This window comes from Myotis myotis, unplaced genomic scaffold, assembly GCF_014108235.1.
Source record: "Myotis myotis isolate mMyoMyo1 unplaced genomic scaffold, mMyoMyo1.p scaffold_m19_p_13, whole genome shotgun sequence".
Lineage (NCBI taxonomy): Eukaryota > Metazoa > Chordata > Mammalia > Chiroptera > Vespertilionidae > Myotis > Myotis myotis.
Window position 1 is genome coordinate 45,187,517 of NW_023416317.1, and position 16,442 is coordinate 45,203,958.

Below are 16,442 nucleotides of genomic sequence, written 5' to 3' on the forward strand. Positions count from 1 at the left end.
TTTAGTGAGCCGCACGGCTCTTCCCAGTAGAGGAAGTGAAAAACCAAGACTGACTGCTCACCCATCCAAGGCCTGGGGCAGCCCCTGAAGGGTGTTTTGAAGTACAAACTTCCAGAGCTGAGGGTTTGGAAACTTTGTTTTCTATTCAGGGCCAGTGGCTCACAAAAGGGGGGGGTGGGGGAGGGAATGATCACCAAAAGTAATTTAGGTCGAGATGCATCAGAGGTTAAACTCACACCACTTAAATGTTCAGAATGGGGAATTTTAAACATTCATTAGGTATAGCCAATTTGGGAGAATATATTTCCATTTCAGATGAGGGGCAGGTAAGAAGGCCTTTTAGTCCACCAGACGTCATGCTTGTGAAGCCTGCATTCTACAGTCTGCCCATTCCTGTTCAATACCATTCTTCTGGCTTCTTCGATGCCAAACTCTCCTGGTTTCCTCCTCCCTCCCATCATCCCACCCCTGAGGGTTATTAGCCAGATCTTCCTCCTCAACTCATATTCGAATGTTGCCTCCAAAGGCTTGGTCCCAGGCCAGCATTTTTTCTCTCTGATGTGCTTTCTACCTCAACAATCTCACCCACACCCTCACTCCTCACCATCTCTACTCAGATGGCCACACATTTGATCTCCATCCAGACCTTTCCTCAAAGCCCCAGGCCCGTCAGTACAGCTGCCGGTGGACAGAGCCCCTCGGATGTCTCACAGGCACCTCCAACTCAGTGTGTCCCTAACTGACCTCCATCGCTTCTTCCAATGTCCTTTCTCAGCAAATGTAGATCCATTTGCTCAATTTCAAAAGTAGAAACACTGGGAATCAGTCTTGAAACCGCCCCTCTGCCTCATCCCACAGCTACTCCATCTCCAAATTCTAAGTATCTCTCCTTCTCTTTCCTTCCACCGTCCAACCTGCCAGCATCTCTATGTCTTATTGACCAGTGTCTCTGCATCCATTCTGCCCCCTCCAGTTCATTCTGTACACAACAGCCAGGGGGATCTTCCTACAGGGCAAAGCAATGCATTCTAATGCTTTTAGAGTAAAGATCGACAACCTTATCGTGGCCCATAAAGCTGTGAAGTTGTGTCTTTGCACAATTCTACAGCCTCACCTCTACTTACCTTCCCATCTCCCACGCTCCCTCCCAGTTCCATTCTGCAAACCACACAGAGCTTTCATCTCCTCAAGCTCACCCTGCTCTTCTCCACATCAGCACCTTCAAAAGCGTGGGGGTTTTTCTGCCTGTACCTGCTTCCCCCATGAATCTGCCTAGCCAGTTTCTTTTCATCCTTGCAGTCTCAGCAGAATTACCACTTCCGCAGAGAAATCTTCTGCAAGTCCAAACCTCCTCTCGTCCAGTTTCATAGTTCCCATAACTTTTTATTTTTGTAGAATTTATCATGCTTGCTGATTACTCTACTACTTAGTTGTTTTCTAACTTTTGCATTGGTGTTTCTCCAGTGCCTGTACCAGACCACTGTGTCCTGCACATTGGATATACTCGATGAAGGTATATGAATGGATGAATGAATGGATAATAGAATAGAGATATAATCACACACAAAAAGATTAAGACTATCTGTAGCTAAGTTACAATCTGTGTATTTCTATTTCTGTGAATTCAGTCACATACTCTCAGTGACTCATATTGGAATTAGTGATTAATTTCAATCTCCATGGCTTTTTCACATAACTGATGTCAAGCCAGGTATGCCTCTGTGCTCAAGGAATTTGTGTTTCATCTATATGTAAGGGTATTATCTTTGAGAAAAAATATAATTTTTGCAACTAAATTCTGTCATCCAAGATATTAACTGTCCTCAACAGGTGTCATTAAAAAATACTATCATCATGACTGGTTCGTCTTTTTTCAAGTTGTTAATAAATGATCTCCTCATGTTCATACCATAAAACCCTCTTTCTCAGTGTGACAGGCACAACTGGTCAACTTATCCAATAGCCATTTCTCCCAACTTGCTTATTCCTTGCTCTCTCTTTACAGAGGCTATGAAAAACCAGAAACCCAATTTGTCAGCTTCCCTTGTGGCTAGTAGTGGCTAGTGAGCCACAAAGTGACATCTACAAAGAGGAAAGAATGTAGGGAGATATTTTGCTCCCATCTTAAAAGAAAAAGCAAGGTCAACATAAGATGTGCTCTCTTAACACTGATTAGAACATTGCTTCGACCTTTGAATGTGATGGTGATGCCTGGACCCACAGTAGCCAAATTGTGACCAAGAGGTGACAAGCATGAACACAGAGTTGATATGACGCATATTTAAGTTTGAGAAGCACCAGACTGTAAAATATAGCATTTCATGGATCCACAGTGAGCATTTATACAATCCTACAATAGGACATAGTACATGGATAGTTCTTGTGCTCGTGTGAGCAATAAACTATTCAGTTAAGGAAATGTTCTGATCATAAAATGGTTTCCAAGTAAAATATATTTCTTAATATCAAGGAGTCTTTAATTATTCTTTTTAAAAGATCCTATTAGATTTGTCTTTAACCTTTTCAAAAGCAGTGAATTTGAAATCGAGAGAAGATTAACTCCTTCCTTACCATATCATTATCAGAAAGGCATGGTCCAGCTCAACTCTCTTTCTGAGGCAGTCAGCATTATGAACATCACATCCAAGGGGGACATCTAACCTCAAAGGAAGAGGTGCAATAACTGGTTCACTAGATGGGGGAGGTAGGGTGTCTCTGGAGCATCTTTCCACATAAAACTTCCTTTTCTGGCTCATAGATGGGAACAATTGCTTATTTGTACCATTTTTCCTTTCTCTTACAGCAGCGGCTCTCAACCTGTGGGTCGAGACCCCTTTGGCGGTCAAATGACCCTTTCACAGGGGTCGCCTAAGACCATCCTGCATATCAGATATTTACATTACGATTCATAACAGTAGCAACATTACAGTTATGAAGTAGCAACGAAAATAATTTTATGGTTGGGTCACAACAGCCGTGGGCAAACTATGGCCCACGGGCTGGATCCGGCCCGTTTGAAATGAATAAAACTAAAAAGAAAAAAGACTGTACCCTTTTATGTAATGATGTTTACTTTGAATTTATATCAGTTCACACAAACACTCCATCCATGCTTTTGTTCCGGCCCTCTGATCCAGTTTAAGAACCCATTGTGGCCTTCAAGTCAAAAAGTTTGCCCACCCCTGGGTCACAACATGAGGAACTGTATTTAAAGGGCCAGAAGGTTGAGAACCACTGTCTTATAGTCTTATTACTTATAAGAGGTCATTGTCACTATAATCATTTACAGCAGTTTCTCTCAATTTTTCATTTGCATGAATCACACCTGGGAATCTTGATAAAACACAGATGCTGATTTAATGGGTGAGAGTCTGCATTTCTTTTCTTTTTTTTCAATATATTTTTATTGATTTCAGAGAGGAAGGTAGAGGGATAGAGAGATAGAAACATCAGTGATGAGAGAGAATCATTGATCGGCTGCCTCCTTCATGCCCCACACTGGGGATTGAGCCTGCAACCTGGGCAAATGCCCTGATCGGGAATTGAACCGTGACCTCCTGGTTCATAGGTTGACACTCAACCACTGAACTACACCAGCCAGACAAGATTCTGCATTTCTAACAAGCTCTCCGGTGAGGCTGATTCTACTAGTCTACAGATCACTATTTGAGTAGCAAGGATTTGTAGAATAACAGGACAAAGAATACAGAAGTTGTTTCAGAAGGACTCCTACATTTAGCTAATGAAGTCGCCACCCAGGAGGACAGTTCAAACTAAGCATTCAGGTTAAAAAAGAAAAGATGCCTATTTACTGGGAGCAGTGGATAAAGTGAGGAAAAAAAGAAAGGGGTACAGGATGTCCATCCCCCCATTACTGCTCTACCCTTGTGTCCAGGGCAGGACATCCTCTCAATCTAACTGTTCTCCCTGGGAATCTTTATGGTTGATGATAGGCATTTCCTCATGTGTGCATTCATTTAATAAATATTTACTGAGCAATGATTATATGCCAAGGGGGTCAACTCGAGTCTCAAAACATCATCTGAACAAGCAGAAGGTCACCGTCATGGTCCCACACTTTGGCTAGGTGTTAGCATCTTACAGTGTTCCCTTCCATCCCTTCTGTCCATCAGAGCTCTGGCTCACTTCCAGGGCATTACCCTGGAGGTAGGATCTTACTTCTCATTGGTTTGTTTAACAGTTTTGAGATACAGGGGCTCATTTATATTAGCCTCACATGCTTTGTCCCGCAGGAGACGATGTTCTCTAGTTGGGGAGATATTTTGTCCACGGGTGCGTCACCGACATCTGCCTCCTCTATTTACTTACAGAGCTAGTGTTCAGCATTTCATCTCTCAACTCAAAATCACTCTATTAACCAGGTATCAGTGACAGGAAAACTATCTTTGATTTACTGTACCCTCTAAGCCCAAACATTCTCAATCTTGTAAATGAAAGATTAAATGTGCATCTTCCTTTATTATACCTCAAGGCAAAATAAACTTTTGGAAATTCCACATACATAAGCTGACCCTGGCTCTTCTTTCTACAACCCCCACAAAAGAACATTAAGAAAATGTTAGGAACACTTCTATTCAAGAGAAGTCAAGAGACCATCAAGGCCCTGGGTAAACTGAACATAATTTTCCAAGTCACAAATCAAAGATATGCCTGGGGCCCTGGCCTGGTGACTCAGTTGGTGTACACCAAAAAGGTTACAGGTTCAATTCCCAGTCAGGGCACATACCCAGGCTGCAGGTTAGATCCCCTGTGGGAGCACATATGGGAGGCAATCAATGAACCTTTCTCTCTCTCATCTCTCTCTCTTTCTGTCTCTGGCTCTCTCTGCCTGTATCTCTATCTAAAAAAAAACAATAAAAACAAATCTTCTGGTGAGGATTTTTTTTAAAAAAAGAAAAATTTAAAACACTTGTGGGGGAGAAACTAAGATGGCGGCATAGATAAACACTGAGAAATTGCCGCCTCCCACAACAATTGAAAAATACCGCAAAGGACAGAGCAGACATCATCCAGAACAACAGGAAGCCTGGCTGAGTGTAAATTCTACAACTAGAAGGAAAGAAAAGCACGCTGAGAGCCAGAGGAGCTGCAGAGGTGAAGTGCAGAGGTACGGCGGCTCGTGTGCGTGCGGAAAGGGGGTGGCACCTGAGGACGCGGCTGTTTTTTTTTTGAATCACAAGCTCCCGACTGCTCTGAACTCCGGTTCCGGGAAGTCTCTGGGGACCCAGGACTCATACGGGGAGAAGCTGGACTGTTGGGCAGCGGGCGAACTTGAGTGCGGCTTTCCCTCAGAGGTGCTTGCAGCAATTGTCGGGTCACTGAGACGCGCGACTCCTTAGGAGAATCAGCCATAGCTGCTTTCTCCGCCCTTTGACTCCCTGAGACCCCGCCCCACCCAGGCTGCGGCAGAGGCTTTTGCATGTGAATGTACCTAACTGCAGCAGAGCCAGGCAGACCCGGAACTTCCAAGAGAAGGCCCAAGGCCCCGCAGCGGCTTGCATTGCTTCACAGCTGAGCCTCTTCGTGGCTCCTGCTGTGTGGCCTCAGGCAGAGGCTGAATTAGCACCTCCTTAGATCCAGGAGCCACTGTACCCAGTGGTCAGAGGGGGACCATCCAGATTGCAACTCCTCAGATCCATAAGGGACACACTCAGGGAGCAGACTCAGTGAGCACCAAAGCCCCACTGAAGCAAGTCTTGCCCCAGAAGGGTGTCTTCAGCACAGAAGTTCTCCCACTTCAGACACAGCTGATTCTCACAGCCAATTGGCCTGGAGGTCAATTCCTCCCAGTGATCCTACAACAACCAAGGCACCAAGAGTGCACCAAGAGTGTCCACCTCACGTAACTGGGGAGGCTGAGCCACTGGGCCCTACAGGACACCTGGAGCGCAGGGCCACTATATCAACACAGGGAAGCAGCCAAAATGCGGAGACAAAGAAACAGGTCACAAATGGCAGAAATGGAGGAAAGCAAACGACTGGATATAGAGTTCAAGGCCACGTTTATAAGGTTTTTCAAGAATTTTATGGAAACCGCCGATAAATTTAATGAATCCCTCAATAAGTATAGTGAGACCATGGAGGACATGAAAAAGGACCAACTAGAAATTAAGCATACACTGACTGAAATAAAGAATAATTTACAGAGATCCAACAGCAGACAAGAGGATCCCAAGAATCACGTCAAAGATTTGAAATACGAAGAAACAAAAAATACCCAACCGAAAAAGAAAAAAGAAAAGAGATTCCAAAAATATGAAGATAGTGTAAGGAACCTCTGGGACAACTTCAAGCGTACCAACATCAGAATTATAGGGGTACCAGAAGGAGAGAGAGGGCAAGATATTGAAAACCTTTTTGAAGAAATAATGACAGAAAACTTCCCCTACCTGGTGAAAGAAATGGACTTACAAGTCCAGGAAGCGCAGAGAACCCCAAACAAAAGGAATCCAAAGAGGACCACACCAAGACACATCATAATTAAAATGCCAAGAGCAAAAGGTAAAGAGAGAATCTTAAAAGCAGCAAGAGAAAGACAGTCAGTTACCTACAAGGGAGTACCCATACGACTGTCAGCTGATTTCTCAACAGAAACCATGCAGGCCAGAAGAGAGTGGCAAGAAATATTCAAAGTGATGAATAGCAAGAACCTGCAACCAAGATTACTTTATCCAGCAAAGCTATCATTCAGAATAGAAGGTCAGATAAAGAGCTTCACGGATAAGAAAAAGCTAAAGGAGTTCATCACCACCAAACCAGTATTATATGAAATGCTGAAAGGTATTCTTTAAGAAGAGGAAGAAGAAAAAGGAACTCTTACCATTTGCCACAGCATGGATGGAACTGGAGAGCGGATAAATACCACAGGATCTCACTCATTTGTGGAATATAATGAACAACATAAACTGATGAACAAGGACTAATCCAGAGACGGAGAGGCATTGATTGGACTGTCGGGCCTTGGAGGGAAGGTAGGGGAGGGGAGGGGTAAGGGGGAAAGATCAACCAAAGGACTTATATGCAAGCATATAGGCCTAACCAATGGACACGGACAACGGGGGGGGGGGGGGGGGCATGACTGGGGGGGGGGGAGAGGGTAACGTGGGACAAGGACACATATGTAATATCTTAATCAATAAAAAATATATTAAAAAAAAAACACTTGTGGGGACAAAGGAATAGAAAATTTAAGAATAGGCTTGTCTTAAAATGTCTCAAGCATATATTCATCGTGGCTCTGGTAGCAAAAGTGTTCTAGCGGTGACACAGAAAGGGGAAAAAAGACAAAGGGACAGAAAAAAAAAAACAGATATGATATGCTTCATAACTATATCATTTGAGATAAGCTAGATCAGCTTTCTCAATCTATTTTTCATTATCACCTTCCCCAGAAGTCTTTTTAGATAGTTGGTTCTTAATCCCCCATGAAATTTTAATGCCACAGACTTATGTGAGTTCTTGCCAGAATTAACCAACAGAGACACTTCCCCTTTCCCACCAACCTGTCCAATGTCCAGTCCATTCATCCCCCACTGCATACACTGTCGCCACAAACACCACATCCCCTCTTCTCTAACTTCCACTTCAGCTCGCCAACTGGAGATCAAAACCAGCAAAAAGAAGTCAGAAGGCTAAGATGCTGTCTCCTAGAGAAACTTTTTAGATTGCAAAATAGTTCAACTGCCAATACCTTTGGGGAACACAGGTGAACTAGTTACAAATATTAACACATAAACCAGGGTCCTCTTCTAGATGAAACAAAGTAAGTGCTTAATACATACCTTATTGATAAGGAAATGCATGGTTGGATAGATGAGTAAACAAAAAGAAGCATGTGTAACCCATTTTCCAAAGTCCTCAATAACCCGTTTTCACCTTTATTGTTGTTTTCCTTATCTGGATGAGGACCAGTGGCACTTGCCTTCCTCTCGTATGATGTTCCAGTCTTAGCTTAACAACAAGCTCTGTTTCCTTGTGGTCCCATCGTTGCCTGGACAACTGGGTTTGGAGTACCTGTGTTTATTACTCCACTTCCTCTTTCCTTCCTCTCTTAATTGCAGGCAAAGTCTTGTCACTTGGCCCCTTCTCTGGATTGTCCTGTACCCTGTTTGACCTGTAACTACGTAGGTTTCATGCTAACCCTCCCCAAATTCTTCAGATGAAAGGACCTTGTGACATAAACACATTGACTGTGAAACAATGACATTAATAAACAGAAAGTACCTGGATATGGTCATAACATGCCAGAAACATGTGCACACAGAATTGTACAGATTCAGCCAGGAATTGGTATGGGTTTGCTGGTTTCTCATTTGAAAATGCACTAACGGAGCAGGTGTTTGGTGATAGGTACTATTCACCTTTCCACATAGAGTTACGTGATGGGGCACTCCTGATGCAAGTGTCACAAATGCTCTTGAAAACTATAAACTATGAAAAAGAAAAATCAACCAAGTGGTTCATATGTAGGCAGTTCAAGTGTCCAAGTGGAAGCTTGTCACTTTCTAACCAAAATATCTACTTGAAAATAAGAAAATGTCATTGAACCCCTCTAGGGATAGGATCAAAGGCTAGGGTGAAGATGTGGGAATGGGAGCGAGTTCTACAAAGGGATGGGGTGATGAAAAGTACCTTTGGGGGAAGGAGAGAAAGATGTTCCCTTTGATCCCAGGAAAGTTTTAGTCAGAATTCTAGAACCAAGCTTCAGAAAGGGCAACATGGACTTGCTTTGGACACAAATCAAATATCATGAATGCACCCAATGTCCACCTGGGTTGTCTATATCCTGGACCATGTTATTCCTTGTTATGTACTTCAGATAGATATATCATAGATTTCTATTCCCACCTCTATTAAATCGATATTCTATTTTTAAAAAAAAACAACATTTTTATTTATTTCAGAGAGGAAGGTTGATAGATAGAAACATCAATGATTGAGAAAGAATCATCCCACTGCCTATCGAGCCTGCAACACCCGGCACGTGCCCTGACCGGGAATCGAGCCATGACCTCCTGGTTCATAGGTCAACACTCAACCACTGAGCCACACAGGCCGGGCTAAACTTATATTCTTGACAAACAACATAATGGAGGGGAGAAAGTGCAAAAGACATAGAATGAAAAAGACCTTACTTTGCCTTTTCAGTGGAGGCAGTATATCCACTGCTCTTCACCTATTCATTGCGCATGATGTGAGACAGGCACTAACCTCGGCACTAGGGCTATGACTGTGGACAACACAGTCATGATCCCTCTTCTCATGGGGGTAACATTCTAATGGAGAAATAGAGGCAACGGGCAAGGAAATGAGCAGATGAATGAAGCAACTTCCTATGGTAATAAATGCTGGAAAGAAAATATGACAGAATAAGGTAATTTTTGTTTTAATTAAATGAGCTTTGGAGGTTACTTTAGATAGAGTGGTCAAGTGAGATTTTTCTAGGGTAGTGTCATTTGAAGTGAGACCTAAATAATGAGAAAGTGAATAATAAGTATAGATACCCTGGAGCCGTAAAAACCTTAGGGCATTCAAGGAACAGAAAGAAGGCTATGTGCATGGGAAAGGGAAGAGGGTTATGACAGCGGATTAAGTTGGAACAGTAAGTTGACTCTAGATCATGTGGGCCCTTAAAGACCAAGGTTAAAAGTTTGAATTTCTGAAAATATGTATAGTGTGGTTGTCCCAAGTCAGACTGAGGAGAGCCAACCAGGAAAAGTGGGTTCCAGTATCCTGAGTGCAGTCCTCCGGAAAAAGAGCTGCAGTTGGTAACTATTGGAAGCAAAAGCACACTGAAGCACGCACACACGCACACACGCACACACATACACACACACACACACACACCAATAAAATCAGATCCTAGAGGACTGGACAGAATACCTATATTACCCATTACACAGCCTAACTGAAATACCTAGTTTCAAAATAAATACTCCCTATGTGATCTCAGTGTTCTCATCTATAGAATGTACACAAGTACTGACCTTATGAAGTTATTCCAAAGATTTAAATCGTGACAACGCACTTAAAATTCTAACACAATGCCTAGCATATAAAAGGCACTCAATAAAATTTTTTCACTTAGTCAGGCATTCCAAACTTGCTGCACCAATCTAATGGAATATTTTCCCACTTACTGCCTTCTCCATACTCTTATGAGATCATGAAAGCTTCACCAATTTCTATAAGTATAATAGCTTTATAATAAGGTCAGTTGGCAAGCTAGAGGATTATCCTCAGAACTTTCAAAGAGAAATATAACTGCATTCCCACCTAATTACACATCAAGGCATTCTTAAGAATCTCTCTTCCCTCTGGGGAGAACTAGGAAGTTTCTTAATAACAACCAAGGAATGTCATTAGCTATCATAAATAGATTTAGCAATCACAGATGTCCAAAAGACTTCAATCAACTTTTTTATATTCAGATCCATTATGGGTGATAATAGCCTTGTGGCGGCTTCATGGATTCTTGGATTTATTTCACTGCTTGACAATTGTACTTCAAATGCTATCCTACTTCCTAATAATGAAGGCACAGGTTCACTTCAGCAGAGTTTTATTTGAACTTGATTGCAGTACCCAATGTCAAAGAATCTCTATTTAGCACTCAATGCAACTTTGAACATTTAATCATGCTCACATGTCTTTCATCATCCCACTTCCCAGAACCTACATTTTGAGCCATTTCTAAGTTGGCCTATTTCTTTCTATCCATTACAATGAGCTTACAACAAGCAAAGGATGACCTGAAATATGAGAATTATTAGTCAAACTCAATAATATAGAGAGAGCAAGATAACAGCTCAGAGTCTGGTTGAAAAGGAAAGTAATATATCCCACTCCTTAAAATCAACACAATCTATTTAGATGGAAATTAAGGGGTCTTGCCTGATAGATTGCTTGTGAAAAGTAGTTGTCTCAAACTTCAAATAAAGATGGATTATCCTCCTAGGTCTTCTCCCCTTCCTTGCCACACCCCCCTGAAATTCCAGTAAAGAAATAAAAGATTGTGTTAACCCAAAAGGACAAATAGAGTGGAAGAAGGGAATGCAAAGGGATGGAACTACAGATGGGACTGAAAACAGAGCAATTATAAACCACATAATGAACTGCAAGAAGTTCCTCTTTCTTCTTCTACTGGTCCCAAAAATGACCATAGCCAGGTAACTTATTATTCTTTCATTCCACTTCAGGCTGAAAGCTGAACTATATAGAGATAAAAATGTTTTGAGACATATGAAGTTCCCCAATAAAAATATCCCCTCATGACCTCATTGCCACCAGTGGGAAGGCTTCCTCCCCGCAAAGCACAGCTTCCAGACTCCTTTCTAATGCTTTACTCTCAATTATATATGGAAAGCCAAAGATCATAGCATGAAAGACACCAAAAAAAGAAAGAAAAGTAGAATCTAAAGTCAATAGAGACAACAAATAGAGAAATATCTATAGCATATATCTTAGAAAGCTGAGAGAAGATATTTCTTTTTTTTTTTAATATATTTTATTGATTTTTTACAGAGAGGAAGGGAGAGAGATAGAGAGCTAGAAACATCGATGAGAGAGAAACATCGATCAGCTGCCTCCTGCACATCCCCTACTGGGGATATGCCCGCAACCCAGGTACATGCCCTTGACCAAAATCGAACCTGGGACCTTTCAGTCTGCAGGCCGACGCTCTATCCACTGAGCCAAACCGGTTTCGGCAGAGAGAAGATATTTCCATTTATGAGATCACAATAAGATGCTAGCAAAAAGTATCAATCAAAGCACAATAAAGAGCTATCATTTTAAATTTAACTGAAATTTAAAATTTGATGGAAAAAGCAAGATGACAAACTTAAGAAACTTACCTAGAAAGTAGGAAATAGAACTTACCCAGAAAGTAGAACAATTTTCCAGGCATGGTGAATGGGAAAGATAATAAAACAAAATTAGATAATCATTCCAAGAAGCCCAATATCTGATTAATATGAATTCCAGAAAGAAATAACAGGGGAAAAGAATGGGTAAAATTATCATAGTACAGGAAAGTAGCCCATAACTGAAGACATGAGTCTCTAGTTCTTTAAGTGACAAATACAATGGATAATAATGAGACTCACCCGCAATCACGTCATGATGAAAAGTCAGAACATCTGGAATAAATGAAGACTAATTTTCTCAGAGAGAGAAAATAATGTCACATACAAATATCGGAAAAAAGAATGGCAATAGTAGATACCTCCCAATTCCAAGAGTCATCATTCTTAATCTAAAATTCTATGTTAAGTTAATCAAGTACAAGGAGGAAATAGACATTTGCAAACATGAAAATGTTGAAATAAACAACCCCCCACATGCATCTTTTTGATGGGAGGCTACTAAATTATATGCTTCAATAAAAGAAAGAGGGGGCTGTGGGCTCTAGAAAGATCAACGGAAGAAAAATGTGAAGGGATTTCACAAGCAGATGGTGACAGGAAGATTCACGATGATAGCAGTTGAAGGTCTAGAGGTGAACCATTTCAGATGGAATAGGAAGACAGAAGTCTGTAGAGAGATCTCCAGAGTGAAAAGGAAAAAAAAAATGGAACAGATAGATTATTTGATGTGTTTGATCATTTGGAAAAAAAATAGAAAGAAGTATATGCAGTGGTACTGCACTCCTAGAGGCAGAAAGTAGGTTGAATGGGAGAAGGGGGTCAAAAGGTATTAACTTCTAGTTGTAAAATGAATAAGTCATGGGTGTAAAATATGCAGCATTGTGACCATAGCTAATAATAATGTAATGCATATTTGAAAGTTGCTAGGAGAGTAAATGTTAAAAGTTCTCATCACAAGAAAAAAATGTGTGCCTATGTATAGTGACGGATGTTAACTAGACTTATTCTAGTTATGAGAATTTTGAGAATTTTGCAAATTAGTTTCAAGTTATGTTGTACACTTTAAACTAATATGTCATATGTCAATTATACCTTAATAAAAAAATTAATTCAAAAAACAGAGGTGCCCTAACCGGTTTGGCTCAGTGGATAGCGCGTCGGCCTGCGGACTGAAAGGTTCCAGGTTTGATTCCAGTCAAGGGCATGTACCTTGGTTGCGGGCACATCCCCAGTAGGAGGTGTGCAGGAAGCAGCTAATTGATGTTTCTCTCTCATCGATGTTTCTAATTCTCTAGCCCTTTCCCTTCCTCTCTGTAAAATATCATTAAAGTATATTTTTTTTAAAAAGCAAAACAAAAAAAAAACAGAGGCAACTGTTATCTCCAAGAAAAACAAAAAAGTGTATAAAATGCATCCACAACGTACTACATTTTGAACAGTGAATTACATTTATAAATTGAAATTATGTAAACACCAACTGTTGTTTGAACCAAAATCTGCAATCAATTGGGTAGATGGCAGAGAGGAGAAGTGAAAAGAGAATTGTGGAGAGGCATATAAGACAGTGAAATTCTCAACAGCCTAGCAAGAAATCAAAAAATAATGTTAACAGATAGCAACATAAGAATATCATTTGACATGTTGAAGTATATATCAGAAATAATTTATACAAGTGATTGAAAGTGGTCAATTCTAGGGATTAGAGGTAGAAAATAAAAAAGGGTTTTAAAAAAGAGCCATTTTTGTAATAAGTGTTTTAGCATGACTTGAATTTTTTTTATACCTTTAAAACTTTCATAGAATGTTCTTTTATCTATGAGGAAGGAATAAGAAAGATTGCTGTCTTCTGTGATCCACTCTCTATCAACAAATGCTCACAGGTACAAAATCATTCTTGTTGAGATGGTGCCCAGTTCAAGAGTCTCCAACGAAACCATTATCCACTCAAACAGACTTTTAAAGATTAAACCAGTTTGAAACTAAAAAGCCAAAACATAGTTTCCTAGAAAACAGATTCAAATCAAATAAATATCAAGTTCATTTTTTGTTCAAGTCAATACACACACACACACACACACTATTCTTTAATCAAACCTCCTCAAAATATAGGTTCTTATTTGTCATATTTCACTTATAATCACTTTGATTAAATGACTAGCATTGCACTCCAATTGTTGGTCGGTCTTTCTTTTAAAGTAGGACTGTTAGGTAAAATACAGATCCTCAGTTAAATTTGAATTTTAGATAAACAACAGAATTTTTCAGAATATGCATTTTCCAAATATGGCATGGGACATACTTATTAAAATTATTCATTGTTTATCTGAAATTCAAATTTAACTGGACATCCTGGTTTTTTATTTGCTTAATCTGACATCATTTCAAGGGTTACCTCTGCCGAACTTATCTCAAATCTGCTTCTGCGTCAGTCTAAAATGCAGCTGCTATTCTTCATCACACACTCCCTTCTCCACCATTCTAAGCTCCATCCTGAGCCATCACTGTTTGTGCCTGGTCATTCCAGGGCCTCCAAGGCTCTTGTTAGTCCTGAATAGCTCTGCCTTGCTGGCCTCGGCCAAGAGGTGATGCACAGCTAGTGACATTTCCCTTTGCTGCCTGCCTCTGGACACCTGTCAACACCGTTAATATAGAGTCTGTGCCTTTGTAAAAGAGTTGGCAACATGTAACACCAAATACTAAATATGCCTTAAAGTAAAATAGAAAGAAAAGAAAAAAACAGAAAAGCCTTCACTTGGAACCTTCTAATGGAAATCTTTACTTCCTAGCTCATTCCCTTCTCCTGTGGTCCACTACCATCCTCTCCATTAGTCCTTCCGAATGACTCCCCTTGCCCCTTTGAGGACAGTCCAATTCCCACCCACAGGGGTGGGGCTCAGCCTTCCCCCAGCAGAGGAATTTATCAGGATTAAGGATCCCCCGCAGTGACAAAAATGCTTTATATCTTGACTACAGTGGTGATTACATGAGTGCACACATTTGTCAAGATTCATGAATTGTACACATAGAACGCTTGCATTTAATGATATATTAATGACACCTCTGTGAAATGGATTTTTGAAAAATATCCCCTAGCAGTACTTTTACTAAACCACGGGTTAATCATTCTGGAATCTAAAATAACACTACAGGGATTTCCGTCGCACAGCCCAGGATTTGGCTTTCTGCGTTGGATTTCCTCATGTTCTGGCCACCAGTGTGGAGCAGAGTAAGTTGGCTTTTGTTTCTTGGGTGGTCTAGCTTCTCGTGGGTATTTTTTAATTAAACACACACACACCATAGAGTTAGTACAATATAGTCCACCTAAATATATTATAGAAAGCAGAAGCATTTAATAATCAACTCTTTATTTGTTCTTGTTGTTGTTAATCCTCACCTGAGGATATTTTTCCATTGATTTTTAGAGACAGTGGAAGGGAGGAGGAGAGACAGAGAGAGAGATAAACATCCATGTAAGAGAGACACATACCCTTGACCAGAATCAAACCCAGGACCCTTTAGTCCACAGGCTGATGCTCTACCCACTGAGCCAAATTGTCTAGGGCAATAATCAACTCTTTATGTGACCTACAGACATCTTGGTAGAACAATTCAAATCAAGACAAAAGCATTAGCCTCTCTATTCAAATGCATTTCCCTGCGAGGCAATATTAAAAATGGAATTATTAAACAGGAATATCCTTTGAACTGTTACAGGTGGGGTAGTGGGGCGGAGCTGGGAGATGTTTGTTGTTTTACAGGAATCGTCTTGGCTTCCAGGATTTTGCTACTCAACAAAGGGAAAATTCCATTTTCAGATCCAACCCTGATCAGGAAATCATTCTTCAAAAAAAAAGAGGGGAACATCTGAAAAACTCCTCACTACGCCAAAGTCCAGAAAACACAAACAGGACCGGGAGGCTGGAAGCCCAAGCTCCACCCAGAGAAAAGCCATTTCTGGGGAAGGGACGGTTTAGGGCCAGGCATTTTGCAGACAATGTGCAAGGAAAGCAAACCTCTTAAGTCAAGAGTGGGTACTTAGAGTAAACCTTTGAAAAGCATGTAAGCAGACTCTAACAACTTTCTATAAACTTTAATGAATAAATGCCTTGATCTTAAAGAAAGAGGAGAAAGAAAGAAGAAATCAAATAATCTAATACCGAACGAAGACAGAGCAAAGGGTCCCCAGCAAGCAGAGTATCAAAGGGAACAAAGAGAAGAGGATTGCGATCAGCATCGGAATACTGAGTAATGTTGACAATTATGTGCGCCAGGACTATTCCTAAGTGATGTATATGCATTTAACCCTCAAACAGCCCTTGAGCTAGTACCATTATTAGTCCCACTTTGCACATGATGAAACTGAGGCATTGCAACCTCAATCAATTTGCACAAATCACACTGCAGGTGAGTAACAGAGTCCAGACTGGAATCCATCGCCATCTGTTTGCAAATTCTTAACCCTTAACCACTATGCTCTAGTCTATGTGGCCCCACCCCATAACAAAGAAACAGAATTTCCGGAGGAGGAGGCCCAGAAATCAGGATTTTAAAAAA